This window comes from Mus musculus, chromosome 16, assembly GCF_000001635.26.
Source record: "Mus musculus strain C57BL/6J chromosome 16, GRCm38.p6 C57BL/6J".
Taxonomy (NCBI): domain Eukaryota; kingdom Metazoa; phylum Chordata; class Mammalia; order Rodentia; family Muridae; genus Mus; species Mus musculus.
This window is the reverse complement of record NC_000082.6, coordinates 70,977,342-71,002,837: the sequence shown is the minus strand read 5'-3', so window position 1 is coordinate 71,002,837 and position 25,496 is coordinate 70,977,342. Positions and strand designations below refer to the sequence as shown.

The following is a 25,496-nucleotide window of genomic DNA, read 5'->3' as shown; positions in this document are numbered from 1 at the left end:
CCACCCACTCCCCCTTTTTGGCCCTGGCGTTCCCCTGTACTGGGGCATATAAAGTTTGCCTGTCCAATGGGCCTCTCTTTCCAGTGATGGCCGACTAGGCCATCTTTTGATACATATGCAGCTAGAGTCAAGAGCTCCGGGGTACTGGTTAGTTCATAATGTTGTTCCACCTATAGGGTTGCAGATCCCTTTAGCTCCTTGGCTACTTTCTCTAGCTCCTCCATTGGGAGCCCTGTGATCCATCCATTAGCTGACTGTGAGCATCCACTTCTGTGTTTGCTAGGCCCCGGCATAGTCTCACAAGAGACAGCTACATCTGGGTCCTTTCGATAAAATCTTGCTAGTGTATGCAATGGTGTCAGCGTTTGGATGTTGATTATGGGGTGGATCCCTGGATATGGCAGTCTCTACATGGTCCATCCTTTCATCTCAGCTCCAAACTTTGTCTCTGTAACTCCTTGATGGGAGCTTTTAAAATCAATCCAATGTTTTCTCTGTGTGTGTGTGTGTGTGTGTGTGTGTGTGTGTGTGTGTGTGTGCGTGTGTGTGTGTGCGTGTGTGTATGTATACAGAGAGAGAGAGAAAGAGAGGAGAGAGAGAGAGAGAGAGAGAGAGAGAGAGAGAGAGAGAGAGAGGAGAGAGAGAGACTTATAAAGGTCACCACTTTAGAGCATTAGAGGCTGACTGCTTTGGGCCTTAGGATAAATATGGGTGTCCTCATATATACCTGTGTAAGTGTGAATTTGAGGTGTAAGAGTCTTAGTTACTTCTCTGTTACTGTAAGAAGACACCATGACCAAGGCAAACTATAAGAGAAAAACATATGTTTATGTAGGAGATTGCTTTTGGTTTTAGAGGTTTAGTCCATGATCATCCTAGTGGGAAGCAGTCAGACATGGTACTAAAATACTAGCACAGAGTTATGCAGGCAGAAGGCAGAGAGAGAGAGAGAGAGAGAGAGAGAGAGAGAGAGAGAGAGAGAGAGAGAGAGACTTGACCTTGCCAAAACTTTCGAAATGTCAGATCTCATCCATAGTAGCTGTGGTGGTTTGAATACCCTTGGCCCTGGAGATGAACTACTAGAAGGTGTGATATTGTTGGAATAAGTTTGGCCTTGAAGGAAGTGTGTGACTGTGAAAGTGAGCTTTGAGGCTCCAATGCTCAGGCTCTACCCAATGTGTAATGAGAGCTTCCTCCTAGCTGTCTATGGATTACAGTCATCTTATAGCTGCTTTCAATCAAGATGTAGAACTCTCAGCTCTTTCTGTACCTCTCTGCCTGAATGCTGCCATGTTTCCCACCATGAAGATAATTGTCTCTGAAATTGTAAGCCAGCCCCAATTCAGTGTTGTCCCTTATAAGAGTTGCCTTGGTCATGGTGTCTATTCTCAGCAATGAAAACCTTAAGATAGAAGTATACTTCTTCCCAAAAGGTCACACCACTTCATCCTCCTAGTACTTCACAAACAGTTCCAGCAATTAATAACCAAGCATTCAAAAATGCTCCAATGATGGCCATTTAATTCAAACTACTGCAGTAAATCTATGCTGTACCTTTGCAAGTAAAACCAGCAGTTGAAGGTATCTTACTCTGTTGTTCTCCACCTTTTTGTTTCAGACAGAGTCTCTCTTATGGGATCAAGAGTTTGTCCTCATGGCTAGAGAGTTAGCAAGACAAGCCCTTGGAACCTTGCTGCATTCCCTTCCAGAACTAGAATTACAGAAATGAGAGTACAACCTAAGGTGAGTCTCGGCCTATAAACTCAACTCCTTATGCTTTTTCAGCAAGTACTTTGCCTACTTAAGCATCTCTCTTGTCCATGATAGATTGTTCGTTTGCTTGTTTGTTATTTATCATAGTGGAGCATGCTGCATAGATATAGTCAAGGAACTGAAGAATAAACTTTTTTTTTTTTTCTAAATGAAAAGGAGCCATTCCTAAATACAGTAGCTTCCTAGCATTGATGGGATTCTTGGTGCTTGTGAAAAATTCACAGACTATGCCCAATCTTGCAGGTCAAAAAACTGTAAGGAAGGGCTAGAAGTTTAGATGGTGATCATGAATAAGAAGGAACCCTCCCTACTGCACACCAACAAAGGACTGATTGAGCTGGGTTAGAATGCTAGCATCGAGAGGCTCTACCAGCAGGTGACCGAGACAGATGCAGATGCTCACAGCCAACCATTGGACTGAGGTTGGGGACCTCGATGAAAGAGTTTGAGGAAGGACGAAAGGAGCTTAAGGGGATTACAACCCCATAGGCAGAACAACAGTATCAACTAACCTGGACCACTCAGAGTTCCTAAGGACTAAGCCACAAACAAAAGAACATACATGGGCTGGTCTGTGACCCCTGTTACATATGTAGCAGAGGACAACATTGTCTGGCCTCAGTGGGAAAGGATTCGGTTAATTCTGTAGAAATTTGATGCCTCAGGGAAGCGGGATGTTAGTTGGGTGAAGTAGGAATGTGTGGTGGGTGGGGAAGAGCCCTTTTAGAAGCAAAAGGGGGGGTGAAGAACTCATGGAGGGGGACCAGGATGGGGGCCACATTTGGAATGTAAATAAATAAAATAATTAATTTAAAAAGAGAATGCTGACCATTACTTGTGCATTAGGGATAACGTTGAAAATGTAAATAAGCAATGAATTAAATCATACTCTCAATTTTAAAGAGTGGATGCACTCATTGCATTGTTCTCTAACAAGATAGTATGACAGAGAAGAAGGCAAAACGAGTATATTAGCATCCTTGATGAATGCTGTCAAGTCATTTTATTTGTGCTATCAAAAGTAATAATAAACAACGATAAGCCATACCAATACGTTGCTACTATTTTTCCTAGTATCTCCAGTGATCTCTGTGAGAGCAAGTAAAGCCTGGGTTTTTGAGAGTATCTTAGTAAATTGACCCTGATAGCAATCAGAGGTTTTGTAACAGCATTCAAATGTATCATTTAGAAATCAATGAATATCTGCAATAAAAGTATTTCCAAGCAATATTACTAGGTTGTGGTGGTTTGAAAAAGAATTCTCCCTCCCCGCTCCCCAATAGGATCATATATTTGATTGATTAGTCATCAGGGAATGGCATTATTTAAAAAGGATTAAGACCTGTGGCCTTCAGTGTAAGAATATAATGAACAAGAGCCAGGACAATATGGCTCAACCAAAGCCCAGTTATCTTACTATTACAGCAAGCCATGGCTATCCTAACACAGTCAAAGCACAAGAATATGCTCTCTGTGATGGCTTGTATATACTCAGTCCAAGGAGTAGCACTGTTAGAAGGCACGGCCCTGTTGGAGAAGTGTATAACTGTGGGTATGGGCTATAAGACCCTCAGCCTAGCTTCCTGGAAGCCTATATTCTGCTAGCAGTCTTTAGAGAAAGATGTAGAACTCTCAGCTCCTCCTGTCTGAATGCTGCCATGTTCTTGCCTTGATGATAATGAACTGACCTCTGAACTGAAAGGCCCCAAGAGGAGCCCCTCGCTCAGACCTTGGGACAATAGCGGACCCCCAAGAACTCAAGGAGACCAAGCTTAATGCAAACCACATGAGGCTTTATTCGAGGAAAGCCAGAGCTCTGGGTCGAGTCATATCCCACTTAGGGGTAGAGGAGTCGACCCTGAGGGAAAAGGGCTCCCAGTTTTTATAGGCCCTCATGGGAGAAAGGAGAAGGGGGCAGTAGGGACTTTCCAGATCTAAACAATATCTATTCTCAAGAAATGGGTATGGGAGGGGTACAAGGAAAGAGTCTGGTGCAGGTGTAGCAACTCCGGATTGGCCTGGCTGTGGTTGCTGGGGAGATTTTTCCGACTCTTCCCCAGCAAGCAATATCACAAACACCTGGCAATGGGCTTCATCGGTGGGCACACACATGGGTTCACAGAATGGTCAAAACATTGGGAGACACACGGGTTCAAGGAATGGCCAGAGCATTGTGCACCTAAGACAGATATTGGTACCTTGAGTGGAGTATTGCTCTGACAGGCCTGACCATGCTTTTGTTTGGAAGAATGTAGATTTGGGGACTTTGGATTTGGAGTGCAGTAGAATGCTTTAAGTGGGGCTTAATGGACTATCCTAGTCTGAATATGGAAGATATTGTTGCTGAGAGTGATTTAATCTATGGAAACCTGGTCCAAGAGGTTTTAGTGGAGAATTTTAGTATGTTGCCTAGAGACCATTTCTGTGGTATTTTTGGTGAAGAATGTTGTTACTTTTAACCCTTGTCTGAAGACTCTGCCTGAGGTTAAGGTGAATAGACTCAGATTAATTGTACTGATAAACAAAGTCTAAGAAACACCCATCCTAGACTTTGTTCTCTGGTTAAGTCTTATGAAGAACATTTTAAACAAGCATAGCAAGGTGAAAAGGGGGAAATAAAATATATAAGATTAAAGGGGCACCAGGAAGTGGAATGGAGCTGAATCATGTGTTCAAGGATATTAATTTAAATTAAGGAAATAGTGACCTTGGGACAAGATTCCACCCAGGTAAGTTTAAGTCCAGGAATGGTAAATCCCAGGAGGCAAAGAAAAGCATTTGTCTGAGTTCAAGGCCAGCCTAGAGTAAATTCTGGGTGAAGAAAAAACATAAATCCAGGTTTGGTGGACCACACCTTTAATCCCAGTGCTTAGGGTCAGACATTCGGATATGAGTTCAAAGTTAATTTAGCGAGCAAGTTCCAGGACAGCCAAGCTTAGGCAGTGAAGAAGTTGCAAAACAGAAAGTTGCTGATAATGCAATAGAACAAGGGGGTTATGTTCTCTCTCCAGCAAGCAGCAGAACTCAGCAGCTTTGGCTATGTGGCTCTGACTTTAGAGTCCAGAAGAGAAGGGACTACTGGGATAATTGATGTTGGTTAGCTGGAGCTAAGAAATTAGTGGTGATTAAGAAGAGACCAGTATCACTGAGGTGAAATCTTCTGGGAAGTATTTTCTGAGAGCACAAAGAAACTGTGTTCCAGAGATAGCCAAGGTTGTACCTTGTGCTGCAGCTGTACTTGGTAATGTGTAAAAGTCACCCAGGTGGTACTGGCTTTGAAGGTATGAAGGTATCATGAAGTGTAGCTGAGGCTTAGCACTGTGAGAGGCTATGGAAGGCTGTTGGTGAAAGTACAGCCTCAGCAGCAGTTGGTGGCCCAGGACTGAAGGGGTCATGCAAACGAGTTGAGGCTTAGCACCATGAAGAGAGCCAATGAGAAGCTATTGGTGCCGGGAGTGGTGGTGCACCCCTTTAATCTCAGCATTTGGGAGGCAGAGGCAGGCAGATTTCTGAGTTTGAGGCCAGCCTGGTCTACAAAGTGAGTTCCAGGATATCCAGGGCTATACAGAGAAACCCTGTCTCGAAAAACCAAGAGAGAGAGAGAGAGAGAGAGAGAGAGAGAGAGAGAGAGAGAGAGAGAGAGAGAGAGAGAGGCTATTGGTGAAGCCAAGTTGCAGCAGAAGACCCTAGTGTATTGGAGATGGCAGTACCATGGGATGATCACCAAGAGCAGCAGAGGCAGTGGAATGGTGTCAACCTGAGCTTAGAGTGCTATAGAGCTGGAGAAGTGATGTCAGCTCTTTGAAGAAGCACAGAAGATCACGTGTGGATCCTAGACATTGGAACAAGAAGCTGTAACATTGAAGTTGCCTTGGAGACTCCCACATTCTAGGATGCCACAGCCCTGGGCTATCTGCTGAGGAAAGCTGCTGAGGGAGTGGAACTAGCCCAGGAGAAAGAATTTTGTTGCAGTCAACAAAGATGATAAAGGAGTTGGAGATTTTAAGACTGCTTTGACATCAGAACTGGAGATGCAGAGCTGGGAGTTTGCTCAGATGGTTTCCTGTCTTGCTTTAGGAATAGCAATTATGTGATTGGATGAATTTCAGAAGAGAATTTGAACTTTTAACATTGTTGAGACTGCTATAGACTATAAAGAGTTTTGAAGTTGGATTAAGTATATTTTTGGATTATGCTATGTGTAGGTATGCCCTCCATAGACTAATGTTTGGACAATCCTATGGGGGACGGGGAGTGGAATGTGATGGTTTGTATATGCTCAGCCCAGAGAGTGGCACTATTACAAGGTGTGACCCTGTTAGAGTAGGTGTATCACTAGGGTGTGGGCTATGAGACCCTCATCCTAGCTGCCTGGAAGCCAGTATTCTACTAGCAGCCTTCAGATGAAGATAGAACTCTCAGCTCTGCCTGCCAGGATGCTGCCATGTTCCTGCCTTGATGATAATGGACTGAACCTCTAAACTTTTAAGCCAGCCCCAATTAAATGTTGTCCTTACATGGGATGCCATGTTCATGGTATCTCTTCACAGCAGTAAAACCCTAACTAAGACACCTTGTTAAATCTTTAAAGAGAAAATTAAAGAAACCTTTAAAACAGAAATAAATAAATCCCTTAAAGAAATATAGGAAAATACAATCAAAAGGGTAAAATAAACAAATAAAACTGTTCAAAACCTGAAAATAAAAATAGAAGCAATAAAGTAATCACAAACTGAGCAAATCCTTGAGATGGAAAACCTAAGGAAGAAAACAGGAACTACCAATAGAAATAGCCCAGACAATATAAAAGATGGAAGAGAGAACCTCAGGCATAGAAGACATGATAGAAGAAATTGATGCACCTGTCAAAGAAAATGTGAAATCTAAAAGCTTTCTGACAAAAGCATCCAAGAAATCTGAGGCGCCATGAGAGAGCTTAACCTAAGAATAGTAGAAATAGAAGAAGGGGGATACTCCTAGACTCAACATCCAGAAAACATTTTCAACAAAATCCTAGAAAACTTCTCCAGGCTAAAGAAAGAGATGCCTACAAACATACAAGAAGCTTGTAGAACACCAATTAGACAGGACCAGAAAAGAAAATTCTTCTACTACATAATAATCAAAACACTATGTGTGCAGAAAAAGAAAGAATATTAAAAACTGCAAAGGAAAAATGTCAAGTAACATAGGAAGACAGACCTATCAGAATTCTACTCAACTTCTCAATCTAAAAGCCAGAAGAGCCTGGGTACAGTTTTATTTATTTATTTCACCCTGTTGACTGTATTTTCCTGTATTTCTTTAAGGGATTTATTTATTTCTATTTTAAAGGCCTCTTTAAAGTCTCGGAGACTCTAAGAGATCACAGCTTAGATTACTATACACAGCAAAACTTTAATCATTATGGTTGAAAAAATATGATATTCCATGACAAAATTAAATTTAAACAATATTTATACACAAATCCAGCCCTACAGAAGATATTAGAAGAAAAACTCCAACCCAAGGAGGCTAACTATACCCAAGAAAAAAAAAAGAAATGAGTAATCCCACATCAGCAAATCCAAAAGAATGGAAGCACCCTCTTTGTCTCTTTCTCTGACTTTCATCACCAACATCAAAATAACAGGAATTAACAATTATTGATCATTAATATTTCTCAAAATCAAAGAACTCAGTTCATCCAATAAAAAGGCAGAGGCTAATAGAATGGAAGTAAAATCAGGATCCATCAATCTGCCTCATAAAGGAAGCATGGCTTGGCAACATAGACAGAAAGGTCTCTTCAGAGTGAAGAGCTAGAAAAAAATTTCCCAAGAAAATGGACCCAAAAAGCAAGCTGGATTAGCCATTCTAATATCTAACAAAATAGGCTTTCAACCAAAATTAATCAAAAGAGATAAGGGGAATATTAGTTTAATTAATTAATTAATTAATTAATTAATAAGGGGAATTAAAATATTACTAAAGTGGGAGACTTCAACACAGCACTCTCACCAATGGACAGATCATTGAGACAAAAACTAAAATGACAAACAATGAGACTAATAGAGGTTATAAATCTAATCGATGTAACATGTATTATACAACATAAACAGATATACCTTCTTCTCATCAGTTCATGGAACTTTCTCCCAAACTGACCATATACTCGGTCACAAGGCCAGTCTCAACTGATACTAGAAGACTGAAATAACCCCTTGTACATTATTAGACTACCATAGATTAAAGGTGCCATTCAACAATAAGAATAGCAACCTAAATAGTACAAACTCATGGAAACCGAAGAATATTCTACTCAGTGTTCACTGGGTCATGAAAGAAAAAAAGGAAGAAATTAAAGACTTTCAAGAATTCAGTGAAAATGAAGGCAAAACACACCCAAACTTATGGGACACAAGGAAAGCAGTAACAAGAGGAAAGTTCCTTAACAGTAAGTCCCTTTATAAAGAAACTGAAGGGATCGCATGCTAGCAACTTAAAAGCACACCTGAAAGCTCTAGGACAGAAAGAAACAAACACACCCAAGATAAGTAGATGACAGGAAATAATAAATCTCAGGATCAAAATCAACACATTAGAAGCAATGAGAACAATAAAAAAAAAATGAAACTAAGAGCTGGTTCTTTGAGAAAAATCAAGAAGTTAGACAAACCCTTAGTCAAACTGAAAAAAATGCAGATGCAGTATCCAAATTAAGAAACTTGAAAATGAAAAAGGGTGCATAATAACAGATACTGAGGAAATCCAAAGAATCATTAGGTTCTACTTCAAAAACCTGTACTCCACAAAATTGGAAAACCTAAATGAAAAAGATGATTTTCTTAATAGCTTTTTCCACTTACCAAATTTGAATAAAAATCAGGTAAACTATTCAAATAGTCCTATAATCCAAAGGAAATAGAAGCAGTCATTAAAAAGTCTACCACATTATCCCCCCAAAATTCCCCAAAACTCATTAAAAAGACAAAACTAGAAACAAAACAAAACAAAAATACAGCCACATGGTTTTAAAGCAGACTTTCAAAGAAGAGTTAATACCAAAACTTCTCAAATTATTCCACAAAATAGAAATAGAATAAGCACTGTCAAACTCATTTTATGAGGCAACAGTCAACTTGATGTCTACATCACACAAAGACTCAACAAAAAAAGAGAATTTCAGACCAATTTTCCTTATCAATATTTGAGGGTCTCACTGTTTTGGCCAATCTTTGGCCCATACAATTCACAAGGGCACTGGGATCAGATTTGGCAAGCACTGGTTCGGAAACCCTGAGTACATGTAAAGGGTACTACCTGTAGTAGGCTGATCAACTTTACTTAGGGTGACTGAGGCTTAAAAAATTATGGGCGACTAAAGGTAGGGAGATCCAGGATGTCATTGGCTGGGGTGCTTAGGGTACATTCCTATGCCTCATTAGCATAGGGAAGCATTTCAGGATTCTCAGATACTGGCTGAACAAGTTTTGTCAAGAGAATAGAAATTGGTTGTATAATCTAATTGAGGCTATGTGACATTAGCCAGGTAGAGACATGTATGGGTGCTTAGAATTCCCCAAACAGGGTCAGAGAAGGAGAAATCCTGCTAATGAAGGGAGTCTCCCATCCAGTCAGAGTGAATTTCAACCTTAACTAGCAGAGTTTTCCCACAAACATATATGCAAAAATAGGTCAATGAAATCCTTACAAACTGAATCCAAGAATACATGAAAAACATCATTCATCATGATCAAGCAGGCTCATCTCAGGGATGCAGGGATTCTTCAATATATTAAATTCCATCAACATAATGTAACTTATAGATAAACTGAAAGAAAAAAATCACATGATCATCTCATTATATGCTAAAAAATCCTTTGTTAAAACCCCAATACTCTTTCACGATAAAAGTCCTGGAGACATCAGAGATATAAGTCCCATACCTCAATACAATAAAGGCAATATATAGTAAGCCAATGGCCAACATCAAATTAAATAGAGACAAAACTTAAAGCATTCCACTAAAATCTAGGATAAAACAAATCTATACACTCTCTCCATATCTATTCAATATAGAACTTGAAGTTCTAGCTAGAGCAATAAGATACCCATGGGAGAACAAAGAGATACAAACTGGAAAAGAAGTCAAAGTATCTCTATCCACAGATAATATAGCATATGTAAGTGACCAAAAAAAATTCTACCACGGGACTCTTATACTCTTATATATTTGCTTGCAAATACATTTAGCAAAGTGGGTAGATATAAAAGTAACAAAAAGAATCAGTATCCCCCTTATATACAAATGATAAATGGGCTGAAAAAGAAATTAAGGGAAAAAACATTTTTCACAATAGTCACAAATAAAATATCTTGGTGTGACTCTAACAATCAAGGGAAAGACCTATATGACAAGAAATTCAAGTGTCTGAAGAAAAAAAATTGAAGAAGATGTTAGAAATGGAAAGACCTCCCATACTCATGCATGGGTCAGTAAGATCAACATAGTCAGATTCAATGCAATTCCCATCAAAATTACAACACAATTCTTTACAGACTTTGATAGCACAATTTAAGCCTCATGTAGAAAAACATGTATAGCTAAAACACTTCTATACAATAAAAGTACTATCACCATCCTTCATTTCAATGAGCACTATAGTGCAGTTGTAAAAACAAACAAACAAACAAACAAACAAACCTGCATTATTGGCATTAAAACAAAGTTTGATCAATGGAATGGAATGGAATGGAATGGAATGGAAGACCCAAAAACAAACCCACACACCTATGCACACTTGATTTTTTTGACAAAAAAATGCCAAAGTTATTCAACAGAAACAAAAAGAAAGAATCTTCAGCAAATGTTGCTGGTCTAACTGGATGTCTGTATGTAGAAGAATGCAAATAGATCCATAGTTATCACCCTAAACAAAACTCAAGTCCAAGTGTATCAAAGACCTCAACATAAAACTGGATATATTAAACATTATAGAAGAGAAAATGGGGAATAGTCTTGAATGTACTAGCATGGTAGACAACTCTCTGAATGGAACCCAAATAGCTAAGATCAAAAATTAATAAATCCGATCTCATGAAATTGAAAATACATTGTACATCAAAGGACAATGCCAATAGGACAAACTAGTGTCCTTTGGAATGAAAAAAAAAAATGTTCTCACCGACTCTATATCCAACAGAGGGTTCATAGCCAAAATTTATAAAGAACTCAGTATATTAAATGCCACCAAACCAAATAGCCTAATTTGAAAATGGGGTACAGAGCTAAACAGAATTTTCAAGAGAAGACTCTCTAATGGCTGTGAAGCACTTTAATAAATGTTCAAAGTTCTTGGTCATCGGGGAAATGCAAATCAAAATAACTGAGATTTCATCTTACATATGTCAGAATGGCTAAGATCGAAAACTAAAGTAACAGCACATGTTGGCAAAGATGTGGAGCAAGAAGGACACTCCTCTGTTGCTGACGGAAGTACAAACTGGTGCAACCACTCTGAAAAGCAATTTGCAGTTTCTGAGAAAATTGGGAATATTTCTACTCCAAGACCTAGCTTACCACTCCTGGGCATATACTCAAAAGATTCCCCACTATATCACAAGGACACTTTATCAACTAGTTCACAGCAGCTTTATTCTTAGTAGCTAGAACCTACAAACAACCCAGATCTCCCTCAACTGAAGAGTAGATAAAGAAAATGTGCTACATTTACACAATGGAATATTACTCAGCTATTAAAAACAAGGACATCATGAACTGGGAGGGGAACAACAGGTAGTGGGGATTAAGTGTCAGGAGTGTTGGGGTTAGGGGTAAGAAAGCTAGGAGAGAGAAGGTAAATCATTGTGGGACACATCTGAGACTAGCTGGAGACCTGGGACTGAGAGGCTCCTGGGAGGATATGGGGTGACCTTAGCTGAGACTCATACCTACAGGGTTATGCAGCCCAAAGTGGTCACCTCCTGTAGACATAGAAGATTTCCTGTGGAGGTAGGGGGATACCAACTCACCCACAAAATCTTCTACCCAAAAGTTGTCCTGCCTACAAGATATGGACGGATAAAGGGATAAAGATGAAGCATAGATTGAGAAAATGGCTAAGCAATGACTGGCCTAACTTGAGATCTATACCATAGGAGAGAGCCAACCTCTTACACTATTAATGATAGTCTGTTGTGCTTGCACACTGTAGCCTAAGATAACAGTCATCTGAGAGGCTTCATTTAGCACCTGAGAGGCTTCCTCCAGCAGCTGATGGAAACAGATGCAGAGACCCACAGACAAACTTTAGGTAGAACTTAGGAAGTCTTGTGGAAGAGTTGAGGAAAGGATAGAGGGAGCTGGGGTGGTCAAGAACATCACACACATACACAAAAGTCAAATAACCTGAGCCCGTGGAGGCTCACAGAGACGGAATCACAAACCAAAGAGCATGCAGGGTTTTTACACACTTGGAACAGAAGGGCAACTTGGTCTCCATGTGGGTCCCCTAACAAGTGGAGTAGGGGCTCTCACTATCTCAAATTCTGGTGCTTGTCTTTGGATCCCTTTTGTCTAGGTGGGCTGCCTTATCTGGCCTCAGTGGGAGAACATACACTTAGTCCTGAAGTGATTTGATGTGCTAGGGTGGGTTGGTACCTGTGTGTGAGGCAGAGGAACTGGGAGGGGATGAGGAGGGGGCTGCTATCAGGATGTCAAATGAATGAATGAATGAATGAATGAATGAATGAATGAATAGATGGAAAAAAGGAAAGTGTGGTCATATTGGAAGAAGTGTGGTCACTGGGATCCAGTGGGGGTTGAAGCTTTAGAAATCCAAGCCAATCTCATTCTCATTTCCTGCTGTCTCCAGATCTTGATGTAAATGTTAACTACTTTTACAGCATGTCTGCCTTTGACTATGTTCATCATTATGGTGATAATGGAGTTACATCTAAATTTTAAGCAAGCCACAATTAAGTGCTTAAGTAGGTGTTGCTATGCTCACAGTATCTCATCCTAGCAATAGAACAATGACTAAAATAGAGGTAATATCAAATTTTGCCAAACATTTAAATATAAGTCAATATAAGCAAATATATCCTTGTCCTCAGGAAAGGTACAACTACCTCATTGGGTAACACAACCACAACTGATCTGTAAGTAGCACCAAATAATTTCACCAAAATTATTATTCCTCTTAATGTCTAAAATGTTTCAGAGCTATATATTTGGGGAAATATTGGGCAGCATATTTTCCTCTTAGAGACATCTACATTGACACTCAACAGGCTCTAGAAAAAAATGACTATGAAATTCTGCCTATTCTAGGTAAAATCATGCTAAGTAGCTATAGTCAGTGAAATTTGGGGGTTAGGTTCATGGACTAGAGAGACTATGGGGTTGGGGATGTGAAAATGTTGTGAATCAAATGACACAGTTGGAATTTAAATTTTTCAGCATGGAAAAGTAAGAGCATGAAATTAAGGAGGAAGCAACTTATGTAATTCAAGAGAGATGAACATTATATAAAAATTCTTTCTTAAGCAATTATAGTATGTGTACTGTCTCAGTCCTCCTATAGTACTTTCAAGAAGAAGTAAATGTTAACATCAACCTCATATCACTGATATTTCACAAACTGACTCCATTTTGCTTATTTTATTGCTGCCAGGCTGGTGATTCTCTAAATTTTTGACCTGCCTAGTTTTCAAAGTGAGTGCCAGGACAGTCTTGGCTACACAGAGAAACCAAGGAGATAGATAGATAGATAGATAGATAGATAGATAGATAGATAGATAGATAGATAGATAGATAGATGATAGATAGATAGATAGATAGATAGATACATAGATACATAGATACATAGATACATAGATAGATACATAGATAGATACATAGATAGATACATAGATTGATAGCTAATAGATGCTACCATTAGCAATCTTATCACAAATCTGCCTCCACACACAATCTATTACCCAACCTATTGGAACTACTTATTCTTCAAGTTATCTACAAGTCAAAAGGAGATATAGAGATTAAAATATAGACCTGAACATATTTCTTTCTTTCTTTCTTTCTTTTTTTTTTTGTTTTTGTTTTTTTTTTTTTTTGTTTTTTTCGAGACAGGGTTTCTCTGTATAGTTCTGGCTGTCCTGGTACTCACTCTGTAGATCAGGCTGGCCTTGAACTCAGAAATCCGCCTGCCTCTGCCTCCCGAGTGCTGGGATTAAAGGCGTGTACCACCACACCCAGCCTGAACATATTTCTTAAGCAGAGGTAAGCCACTTGTATTAAACAGATGAGCTGTTAAATTTCATTTCTGCTTTTTAAAAAAGTTACTCACAAAGCACATGTAATTATATTGATGTTTATATACAAATATGTATAGTTTATTGTTTACTTATTTGAATAACAATTCATGCTGATATAGTAGAGAAGAAAGTCTAGGTCCTGGATCTCTGATACACTTTATGAATTTCACCAATTAGTTTTCTAAATATAGCTGTGGGACTTGGGATATAGGACCTTTCCTATCCACATTGTAATTTCTCTGAAATCTACGTGGCCATGACTACAGAACTGTGGGATGAGCGTGAATACTAAAGATATCATTTATGCGATGTGCTTTATGCAAGTTTGGTATAATATAACCATTCAATAAATGTGAGAACTTACCTTTATGATATTGCTATTATCTGAGCATCATTAGTTTTATTTGTTAAATAATGCTATTAATCATTGAATTCCTTCCAGGACTATCATGAATCTTAGATGATCTACATTTTATGAAAGCACTGTTTATTCTCTAAGGTGCTACTTAAGTGGAAAATATTACAAGGACAGCTAAAGTGGCTTGGTCTTTCATCATTGGCTGTTCAATGAGTCAAGCCTCCCTATTTTGATTAGTTACAATAGTTGGGTGTAGAAATTACATTTTCAACTCTCTCGACTTTAGTAAAACAGTTTCCAGTGCAAGTGTCTGGGATAACTCAGTGTGGCAAAGACAATCCTCCAAGATATTCATTGAAGTTAAACCCAAGACTTAATCTGACAAAGATTTTCTTTGTCTTTCTCTGTCAAAATTTCCTTTCTGACTGTGGGTCACCCTTCTTCATTTATCCTACCCCAGAGCACATGGCAATGAAAGGCTGTGAATTTACAAACTCCTGGCACCAGGTCCATGAAAAACCAGAATTTCTCTGTCAGCTGCATATAAAAATTCTGGGTAGAAGAATTAAAATGTCTTTTATAATACCTCCCTTATGGTGACAATACATTCATCAAATAAATATCATGTCAAAACTGGCTAAGTTCCAGGTCACACACTGAGTAAACATACACACAGAAATCAACAAGATAACATCTATACACAACAAAAAAACTAGAGAGGCCGGAGGGAGAAAGCATAAAATGTGGCTCAGTGTGGAGGTTTACCCCCACAATCATGATGTCGAGTGAACAAATTTCTGTCTGCTTTTCACTACCCTGGATAGTCAGATGAGTGTAAGCATTAGATAGAAAGTGATACAATGATCACTCTACAAGTAGTCCCTAAGCTAGCATGTGAATGCGGAACACACTCTGTTGGCTCCCTCACTAATATATAGGAGAGAGTGCTGAGATGCTTATTTAGAAAGCTGTAAAACTACCAAATGCTAATGCTGTTTTCACTGAAAATTAAGGAAAAATAAATATTCTCTGATCTGTATAGAAAATTGGTGTTCATAATACTTCCATGGACTTATTTATTACCCAAAACACTAAAGATCCTGTACTTTCAATAATGGTTAGAAGAATTTATATGCAAATCAGGACCAAATTAAAATCAAATTTATCTGACAGTACTACCAATTATCTTTTGCACAATATTTGAGGCTTTTAATGACAGGTTTGTGGTTGCAGTTTTATTTTAGATGTCTTATTACTTTTTAATCACAAGGTAGGAAATTGCCGCAGAAGTGCAGGAGGAGATATTGAATAAACATTTCTCATGCTGGAACAATCTTATATCACTTTCTTCCCGTGGGTTTAAGGTTGTATACATTCTTTTAATGTTTACACTTAACACTCTTGCATCAATACTAGCTTTCTGTTCAGTAAGGCTGGTTTTGCTCATAGTCAGACTTATAACTTTATCCCAAGTGCAAGGCTTCATGTATCACTTTGTTTATGTTGTTGTTACTAGTTAAACAGTGAATGAATTTTAACAGTATTTATAGAGACTGAGTTTGGAAGTCAACTTTTTCTTTTTATTAGTTGAAAGCCCTTTAGATAAAGGTGGACGACAGAATGAGGTGATTCATTTAATTAAATCAAAATCTGTCACAAAATGACAATAGTCAAAATATGTTGTAAAGGTGCTTCAACACATTACCTAGTAGATCAAAGGGGCAAAGGAAAGTCTTCGTTCCTTTCTACATAGGTTCTTCCCTCCCATGACTTCGGTTGAAGCATTTTCACCTAGGAAAAGCAGGCTGGATAGAATAAAGCTATGATTACAGACTGGATAGAATAAAGTGATGATTACTTATTTTGTTCTTGTGCATAATGTTGGAAGAGTCATAAGGTTGTTTCCCTTCATCAAGGGTGCAACGTGGCAGATTCAGGGGTGGCCAAGCAAACGCAGCTCAACTTTCTAGCAACTTAATTGGATGCCATTGGGTACCATCTCTGTGGACCATTTCCTGTAAGAGAGGGATTCTTTTCTGTGACCTCCAAAGCAGTGAAAACCTATTTGGCTCAATTTCATCTTTTCCAGAAGAACAGATCCAAAGAGAAATTACAAAGGAAATGTAATAGCATTTTTACTCCTTTCTGCTGGAGGGTTTTGCGATGTGACTGCTTTAAAACTTACTATTTTGCAAAAGCCAATTTTCTTCAAGAGGCCGTTGGCACTCAAATCAGCAGCACAATAAACTTGCCAGAACCGGACTATGTTGGATAATGAAAAAAAAAAAAATTCACTGCAATTTTATAAAGCAGAGTGACTGGCTTTGTGATATTATTTATTTATTTTACTATACAATACATGTTAGAATTGAGAGGAAATGGGTGCTCCTGGTTTAAGTTCAATGCTTAATCCACAACTTGGTGAACCCCAAAGCAGGTACTCTATTACACTTACAGAATAAGCAGTGTCGTAAGAGTTGATGTCTCAGAGCCAAAACTGACAGCCTCAATTCAAACCTCAGTTCTACCACTTGCATGCTGGGTAAAACCGTGCACCTTCTCTTTGCCTTATTCTTTTTTTTATAAGATAAAAATAGAATTGTGTATTTGCAAATATATATTGTAATATAGGTGATGTCATATCTTTTTGGGTGTGCCAGTGTGAGCATTTGCCCATGAGTTGGCCTATGTGGAACCAATTTTTGAATCCCAATGATCTGTACCAGAACTGATAAAAACATCGATTAGGACCACAGAACTATTAGATTTCAAGAGGTATTGTACTGAACCTCATCCAACTGAGATGATTTAGTTTCACTCTCATCTTCCACGGAGCTCTATTCTAAGAGAAAAATCTTAACATCTTAATAAATTTAATATCTTTAATTATTCAAGTAGTCATATCATATACTTTCCAATAGTCCTCCATGCTATATCTAAAAGGGACTTTTACTCTCTGTTTCTCAAGAGTAGCCCTTCAAGTCTGAAATCATCTGACCTTTATCCACAAGTCCTTTATCCATAAATTTTGGTAGCACTGTGTTTCATCCTTCGTTTTCTCTTGTCTCCAGATTAATGATTTACTCTTTTATTAACCATGGGCTTGTATATATTCTGCTTATCTGTCCTTAATATTTTTCCCATATTTTGCTTCAGATGGAATTTGAGTTTCTTTGTTCTGACATTTGTAGTAGCATGGCTCTCCTGTGTTCATGTTTTCAGTGTAAATAAACATCCACAGCACATATCTTTCTTGAACCCACATTCTGTAGGGTACTGATTATGTTTTCTTCTAAAATTTTTGGCATTTCGGGTTTCAAATTGGCGGTTTGATAAATTAGGGGTCTTTGGGGATTATAGGGTTATGGGTTCCACATCTCCTCCTCCACAGGGCTTGGCCTCTTGGGGGTGGGGGGAGGACATGATAAATTGACAGAGATTACCCTACGCTCCCAGGTAGGAAGTGCAGTCTGAGGCCTGGGAAAGCCAGAGCTGGTTCGGTGTTCCCGGGCCTGCAAAAAGGCTGGGCTGTCTGGTTCTCAGGCTCTCAGACACCCAGTAGCCACTGGAAGCCACTGAAGAGCTGAGAACAGAGTGGGGGATCCGGGCTGGATGTACCCATGGGAGGGGCGGGCGGGAGAGAGTGGGAGATCCAGCTGGTCCCGTGGGGAGAATTCTTGGCTTCTTGGTGGTTGGCTTGGGCTTGGCCTATTTGTGGCTGGGAGCACAGAGATTATATGGTGACTCTATAGGCAAAGGCCTTCTCCATGGGTCCCCACAGCAGGTCCTAATGAAAAGAGACAGTCTGTGGTTTTAAGGCAATTATTGTCATGGCAGAAATTGGACGAGTAAGACCATACCCCACTTCTCAGGGTCGACCTGAGGTTAAATACCTTTTGGAGGGAGGAATGTCTGGTAAGGAAAGCTTATTGGCTAAATCCTCCAGGCCTTTAGGTCCCTCATTAAAGTGGAGATCTGTCTTGAGCCCACGTGACCATAGGTCATGACCTCTATCTGTGGAGCTTGGGGCATTGCCCTTACATGAATGATGGCCACAAATCTATGGAGACCTGGTGCCCTGAAACAGGCAAAATGCCTACCATCCCTTCCAGGTATCCAGGGTTTCTAGCCTTAGCTCAAGAGGGGAAAAAAAGCTACCTTTCATGGCACCACGGGGCAGGGGGGAGGGAGGGAGAGTGGGATGATAGCAATAGTTTTAATTCTTTTACATGTGTACATCCAGTTTTCTAAGCACCATTTATTGAGCATGCTACTAGTGTTCCCCTAGTAATTTTGGGATCTCTGTCATATCTGATATGATGGTGTCATTTCCTATGCTCAAGGTTGTATCTTCCATCCTGACTCATTCATCTACAAGTTTGTTTTGGTGCCAGTACCACACTCTTTGTATCACCATAACTCTGCATTCTTACTTGACATATGATGATATTTAAGCCACCATTGTTCTTTTTGTCCAAGATCACTTTGGTATTTTGTACTTTTATGGCGTCACACCAGTTACCTCTACTGGGAGTGGTATAAGACTGGAACTGTTCTCAGTATAACATGAATTGAGTAGGGGCTCATTAGGCCTTGTCCTCCCTGCTGAACTACTGAATATTGGTGGATTCTGGGGACAGCGGGTCATTTATAGATTTCAGTTGCATATTTACTGGTGAGAACACCACACTCCAATGGGCAGTTCCAAAATTATCAACATAGAGACAGATTTGGGTTAAACACAGAGAATCACGAAATGAAGCGAAAAGACATGAATATGGAATGGGAGCTTCTAAGGAAAGGAGGCTTCACAGGTTGACATCGTGATAGGAGAGATGGCTTCCATCATTATCAGAATGTTACTAGATAAAGCACCAGCACAGGCAATTCTCATGGAAAGCAAAAGGAAAATGAAAGGGAAAATCCGAGGACAAGCATGACGGCCATCTTTTTTATAAAGTAGCCTAGAGGTAAATGTATCCTCATGCCCAAAGACTTTATGAAAGCTAAAATTTAAGCAAGATGAATGGGGATGAGCAGCAGTGGTCGCCATCTGGGTTCCGGGACTCCGCGGGACCTAGGAAATTAGTCTGAACAGGTTAGAGGGTGCGCCAGAGAACCGGACAGCTTCTGGGACGGGCAGAAGCACAGAGCCACTGAGGCAGCAGCCTGGGCGGGCCGCAGACAACCGGCCACCATCAGGACCAGAGGACAGGTGTCCGCCTGGCTTGGGAGGTGGCCTCAGCCTCAGCAGCAGCGGTCGCCATCTTGGTTCCGGGACTCAGCAGAACTTAGGAAATTAGTCTGAACAGGTTAGAGGGTGCACCAGAGAACCGGACAGCTTCTGGGACGGGCAGAAGCACAGAGCCGCTGAGGCAGCAGCCTGGGCGGGCCGCAGACAGCCGGCCACCATCCCGACCAGAGGACAGGTGTCCGCCTGGCTCGGGAGACGGCCTCAGCCTCAGGAGCAGCTGTCACCATCTTGGTTCCAGGACTCCCTGGAACTTAGGATTTTAGTCTGCACAGGTGAGAGTCTGCACCACAGAAGCTGACAGCTTCTGGGAACTGCCAAAGCAACACGGCTTCTGAGAGAGGCCCTGTTTTGGGCCTTCTTCTTCGACCAGGAGGAGGTCCAAAAACAAGATATCTGCGCACCTTCCCTGTAAGAGAGCTTGCCAGCAGAGAGTGCTCTGAGCACTGAAACTCAGAGGAGAGAATCTGTCTCCCAGGTCTGCTGAGAGACGGTAACAGAATCACCAGAAGAACAATCTCTAAACAGAGTCAACTATAACTACTAACTCCAGAGATTACCAGATGGCGAAAGGTAAACGTAGGAATCCTACTAACAGGAACCAAGACCACTCACCATCATCAGAACGCAGCACTCCCACTTCGCCCAGTCCAGGGCACCCCAACACACCCGAAAACCTAGACCTAGATTTAAAAGCATATCTCATGATGATGGTAGAGGACATCAAGAAGGACTTTAATAAATCACTTAAAGAAATACAGGAGAACACTGCTAAAGAGTTACAAGTCCTTAAAGAAAAACAGGAAAACATAATCAAACAGGTAGAAGTCCTTACAGAAAAAGAGGAAAAAACATACAAACAGGTGATGGAAATGAACAAAACCATACTAGACCTAAAAAGGGAAGTAGAAACAATAAAGAAAACTCAAAGTGAGGCAACACTGGAGATAGAAACCCTAGGAAAGAAATCTGGAACCATAGATTTGAGCATCAGCAACAGAATACAAGAGATGGAAGAGAGAATCTCAGGTGCAGAAGATTCCATAGAGAACATCGGCACAACAATCAAAGAAAATGGAAAATGCAAAAAGATCCTAACTCAAAATATCCAGGAAATCCAGGACACAATGAGAAGACCAAACCTACGGATAATAGGAGTGGATGAGAATGAAGATTTTCAACTCAAAGGACCAGCAAACATCTTCAACAAAATTATTGAAGAAAACTTCCCAAATATAAAGAAAGAGATACCTATGAACATATAAGAAGCCTACAGAACTCCAAATAGACTGGACCAGAAAAGAAATTCCTCCCGACACATAATAATCAGAAAAACAAATGCACTAAATAAAGATAGAATACTAAAAGCGGTAAGGGAAAAAGGTCAAGTAACATACAAAGGCAAGCCTATCAGAATTACACCAGATTTTTCACCAGAGACTATGAAAGCCAGAAGAGCCTGGACAGATGTTATACAGACACTAAGAGAACATAAATTCCAGCCCAGGCTACTATACCCAGCCAAACTCTCAATTACCATAGATGGAGAAACCAAAGTATTCCACGACAAAACCAAATTCTCACATTATCTCTCCACGAATTCAGACCTTCAAAGGTTAATAACAGAAAAAAACCAATACAAGAACGGGAACAATGCCCTAGAAAAAACAAGAAGGTAATCCCTCAACAAACCTAAAAGAAGACAGCCACAAGAACAGAATGCCAACTTTAACAACAAAAATAACAGGAAGCAACAATTACTTTTCCTTAATATCTCTTAACATCAATGGGCTCAACTCCCCAATAAAAAGACATAGACTAACAAACTGGCTACACAAACAAGACCCAACATTTTGCTGTTTACAGGAGACACATCTCAGAGAAAAAGATAGACACTACCTCAGAATAAAAGGCTGGAAAACAATTTTCCAAGCAAATGGTATGAAGAAACAAGCTGGAGTAGCCATCCTAATATCTGATAAGATTGACTTCCAACCCAAAGTCATCAAAAAAGACAAGGAGGGGCACTTTATTCTCATCAAAGTTAAAATCCTCCAAGAGGAACTCTCAATTCTGAATATCTATGTGCCAAATACAAGGGCAGCCACATTCATTAAAGAAACTTTAGTAAAGCTCAAAGCACACATTGCACCTCACACAATAATAGTGGGAGACTTCAACACACCACTTTCACCAATGGACAGATCATGGAAACAGAAACTAAACAGGGACACACTGAAACTAACAGAAGTGATGAAACAAATGGATCTGACAGATATCTACAGAATATTTTATCCTAAAACAAAAGGATATACCTTCTTCTCAGCATCTCATGGTACCTTCTCCAAAATTGACCACATAATAGGTCACAAATCAGGCCTCAACAGATTCAAAAATATTGAAATTGTCCCATGTATCCTATCAGATCACATGCACTAAGGCTGATCTTCAATAACAAAAAAAATAACAGAAAGCCAACACTCACGTGGAAACTGAACAACACTCTTCTCAATGATACCTTGGTCAAGGAAGGAATAAAGAAAGAAATTAAAGACTTTTTAGAGTTTAATGAAAATGAAGCCACAACGTACCCAAACCTTTGGGACACAATGAAAGCATTTCTAAGAGGGAAACTCATAGCTCTGAGTGCCTCCATGAAGAAACGGGAGAGAGCACATACTAGCAGCTTGACAACACATCTAAAAGCTCTAGAAAAAAAGGAAGCAAATTCACCCAAGAGGAGTAGACGGCAGGAAATAATCAAACTCAGGGGTGAAATCAACCAAGTGGAAACAAGAAGAACTATTCAAAGAATTAACCAAACGAGGAGTTGGTTCTTTGAGAAAATCAACAAGATAGATAAACCATTAGCTAGACTCACTAGAGGGCACAGAGACAAAATCCTAATTAACAAAATCAGAACTGAAAAGGGAGACATAACAACAGATCCTGAAGAAATCCAAAACACCATCAGATCCTTCTACAAAAGGCTATACTCAACAAAACTGGAAAACCTGGACAAAATGGACAAATTTCTGGACAGATACCAGGTACCAAAGTTGAATCAGGATCAAGTTGACCTTCTAAACAGTCCCATATCCCCTAAAGAAATAGAAGCAGTTATAAATAGTCTCCCAGCCAAAAAAAGCCCAGGACCAGACGGGTTTAGTGCAGAGTTCTATCAGACCTTCAAAGAAGATCTAATTCCAGTTCTGCACAAACTTTTTCACAAGATAGAAGTAGAAAGTACTCTACCCAACTCATTTTATGAAGCCACTATTACTCTGATACCTAAACCACAGAAAGATCCAACAAAGATAGAGAACTTCAGACCAATTTCTCTTATGAATATCGATGCAAAAATCCTCAATAAAATGCTCGCTAACCGAATCCAAGAACACATTAAAGCAATCATCCATCCTGACCAAGTAGGTTTTATTCCAGGAATGCAGGGATGGTTTAATATACGAAAATCCATCAATGTAATCCACTATATAAACAAACTCAAAGACAAAAACCACATGATCATCTCCTTGGATGCAGAAAAAGCATTTGACAAGATCCAAAACCCATTCATGATAAAAGTTCTGGAAAGATCAGGAATTCAAGGCCCATACCTAAACATGATAAAAGCAATCTACAGCAAACCAGTAGCCAACATCAAAGTAAATGGAGAGAAGCTGGAAGCAATCCCACTAAAATCAGGGACTAGACAAGGCTGCCCACTTTCTCCCTACCTTTTCAACATAGTACTTGAAGTATTAGCCAGAGCAATTCGACAACAAAAGGAGATCAAGGGGATACAAATTGGAAAGGAGGAAGTCAAAATATCACTTTTTGCAGATGATATGATAGTATATATAAGTGACCCTAAAAATTCTACCAGAGAACTCCTAAACCTGATAAACAGCTTCGGTGAAGTAGCTGGATATAAAATTAACTCAAACAAGTCAATGGCCTTTCTCTACACAAAGAATAAACAGGCTGAGAAAGAAATTAGGGAAACAACACCCTTCTCAATAGTCACAAATAATATAAAATATCTCGGCGTGACTCTAACTAAGGAAGTGAAAGATCTGTATGATAAAAACTTCAAGTCTCTGAAGAAAGAAATTAAAGAAGATCTCAGAAGATGGAAAGATCTCCCATGCTCATGGATTGGCAGGATCAATATTGTAAAAATGGCTATCTTGCCAAAAGCAATCTACAGATTCAATGCAATCCCCATCAAAATTCCAACTCAATTCTTCAACGAATTAGAAGGAGCAATTTGCAAATTCATCTGGAATAACAAAAAACCTAGGATAGCAAAAACTCTTCTCAAGGATAAAAGAACCTCTGGTGGAATCACCATGCCTGACCTAAAGCTTTACTACAGAGCAATTGTGGTAAAAACTGCATGGTACTGAATAGAGACAGACAAGTAGACCAATGGAATAGAATTGAAGACCCAGAAATGAACCCACACACCTATGGTCACTTGATCTTCGACAAAGGAGCTAAAACCATCCAGTGGAAGAAAGACAGCATTTTCAACAATTGGTGCTGGCACAACTGGTTGTTATCATGTAGAAGAATGTGAATCGATCCATACTTATCTCCTTGTACTAAGGTCAAATCTAAATGGATCAAAGAACTTCACATAAAACCAGAGACACTGAAACTTATAGAGGAGAAAGTGGGGAAAAGCCTTGAAGATATGGGCACAGGGGAAAAATTCCTGAACAGAACAGCAATGGCTTGTGCTGTAAGATCGAGAATTGACAAATGGGACCTAATGAAACTCCAAAGTTTCTGCAAGGCAAAAGACACTGTCAATAAGACAAAGAGACCACCAACAGATTGGGAAAGGATCTTTACCTATCCTAAATCAGATAGGGGACTAATATCCAACATATATAAAGAACTCAAGAAGGTGGACTTCAGAAAATCAAACAACCCCATTAAAAAATGGGGCTCAGAACTGAACAAAGAATTCTCACCTGAGAAATACCGAATGGCAGAGAAGCACCTGAAAAAATGTTCAACATCCTTAATCATCAGGGAAATGCAAATCAAAACAACCCTGAGATTCCACCTCACACCAGTCAGAATGTCTAAGATCAAAAATTCAGGCGACAGCAGATGCTGGCGAGGATGTGGAGAAAGAGGAACACTCCTCCATTGTTGGTGGGATTGCAGGCTTGTACATCCACTCTGGAAATCCGTCTGGCGGTTCCTCAGAAAATTGGACATAGTACTACCGGAGGATCCAGCAATACCTCTCCTGGGCATATATCCAGAAGATGCCCCAACTGGTAAGGAGGACACATGCTCCACTATGTTCATAGCAGCCTTATTTATAATAGCCAGAAGCTGGAAAGAACCTAGATGCCCCTCAACAGAGGAATGGATACAGAAAATGCGGTACATCTACACAATGGAGTACTACTCAGCTATTAAAAAGAATGAATTTATGAAATTCCTAGCCAAATGGATGGACCTGGAGGGCATCATCCTGAGTGAGGTAACACATTCACAAAGGAACTCACACAATATGTACTCACTGATCAGTGGATATTAGCCCAAAACCTAGGATACCCAAGATATAAGATACAATTTCCTAAACACATGAAACTCAAGAAAAATGAAGACTGAAGTGTGGACACTATGCCCCTCCTTAGAAGTGGGAACAAAACACCCTTGGAAGGAGTTACAGAGACAAAGTTTGGAGCCGAGATGAAAGGATGGACCATGTAGAGACTGCCTTATCCAGGGATCCACCCCATAATCAGCATCCAAACGCTGACACCATTGCATACACTAGCAAGATTT

General features: G+C 39.8%; 1 long non-coding RNA gene across 1 annotated transcript in view; it reads right to left on the bottom strand.

Moving 5' to 3' along the window:
- Gm29823 overlaps positions 1-25,496 on the bottom strand; it is a 55,710-nt gene that overhangs the window by 8,357 nt on the left and 21,857 nt on the right. The window lies entirely within an intron of this gene.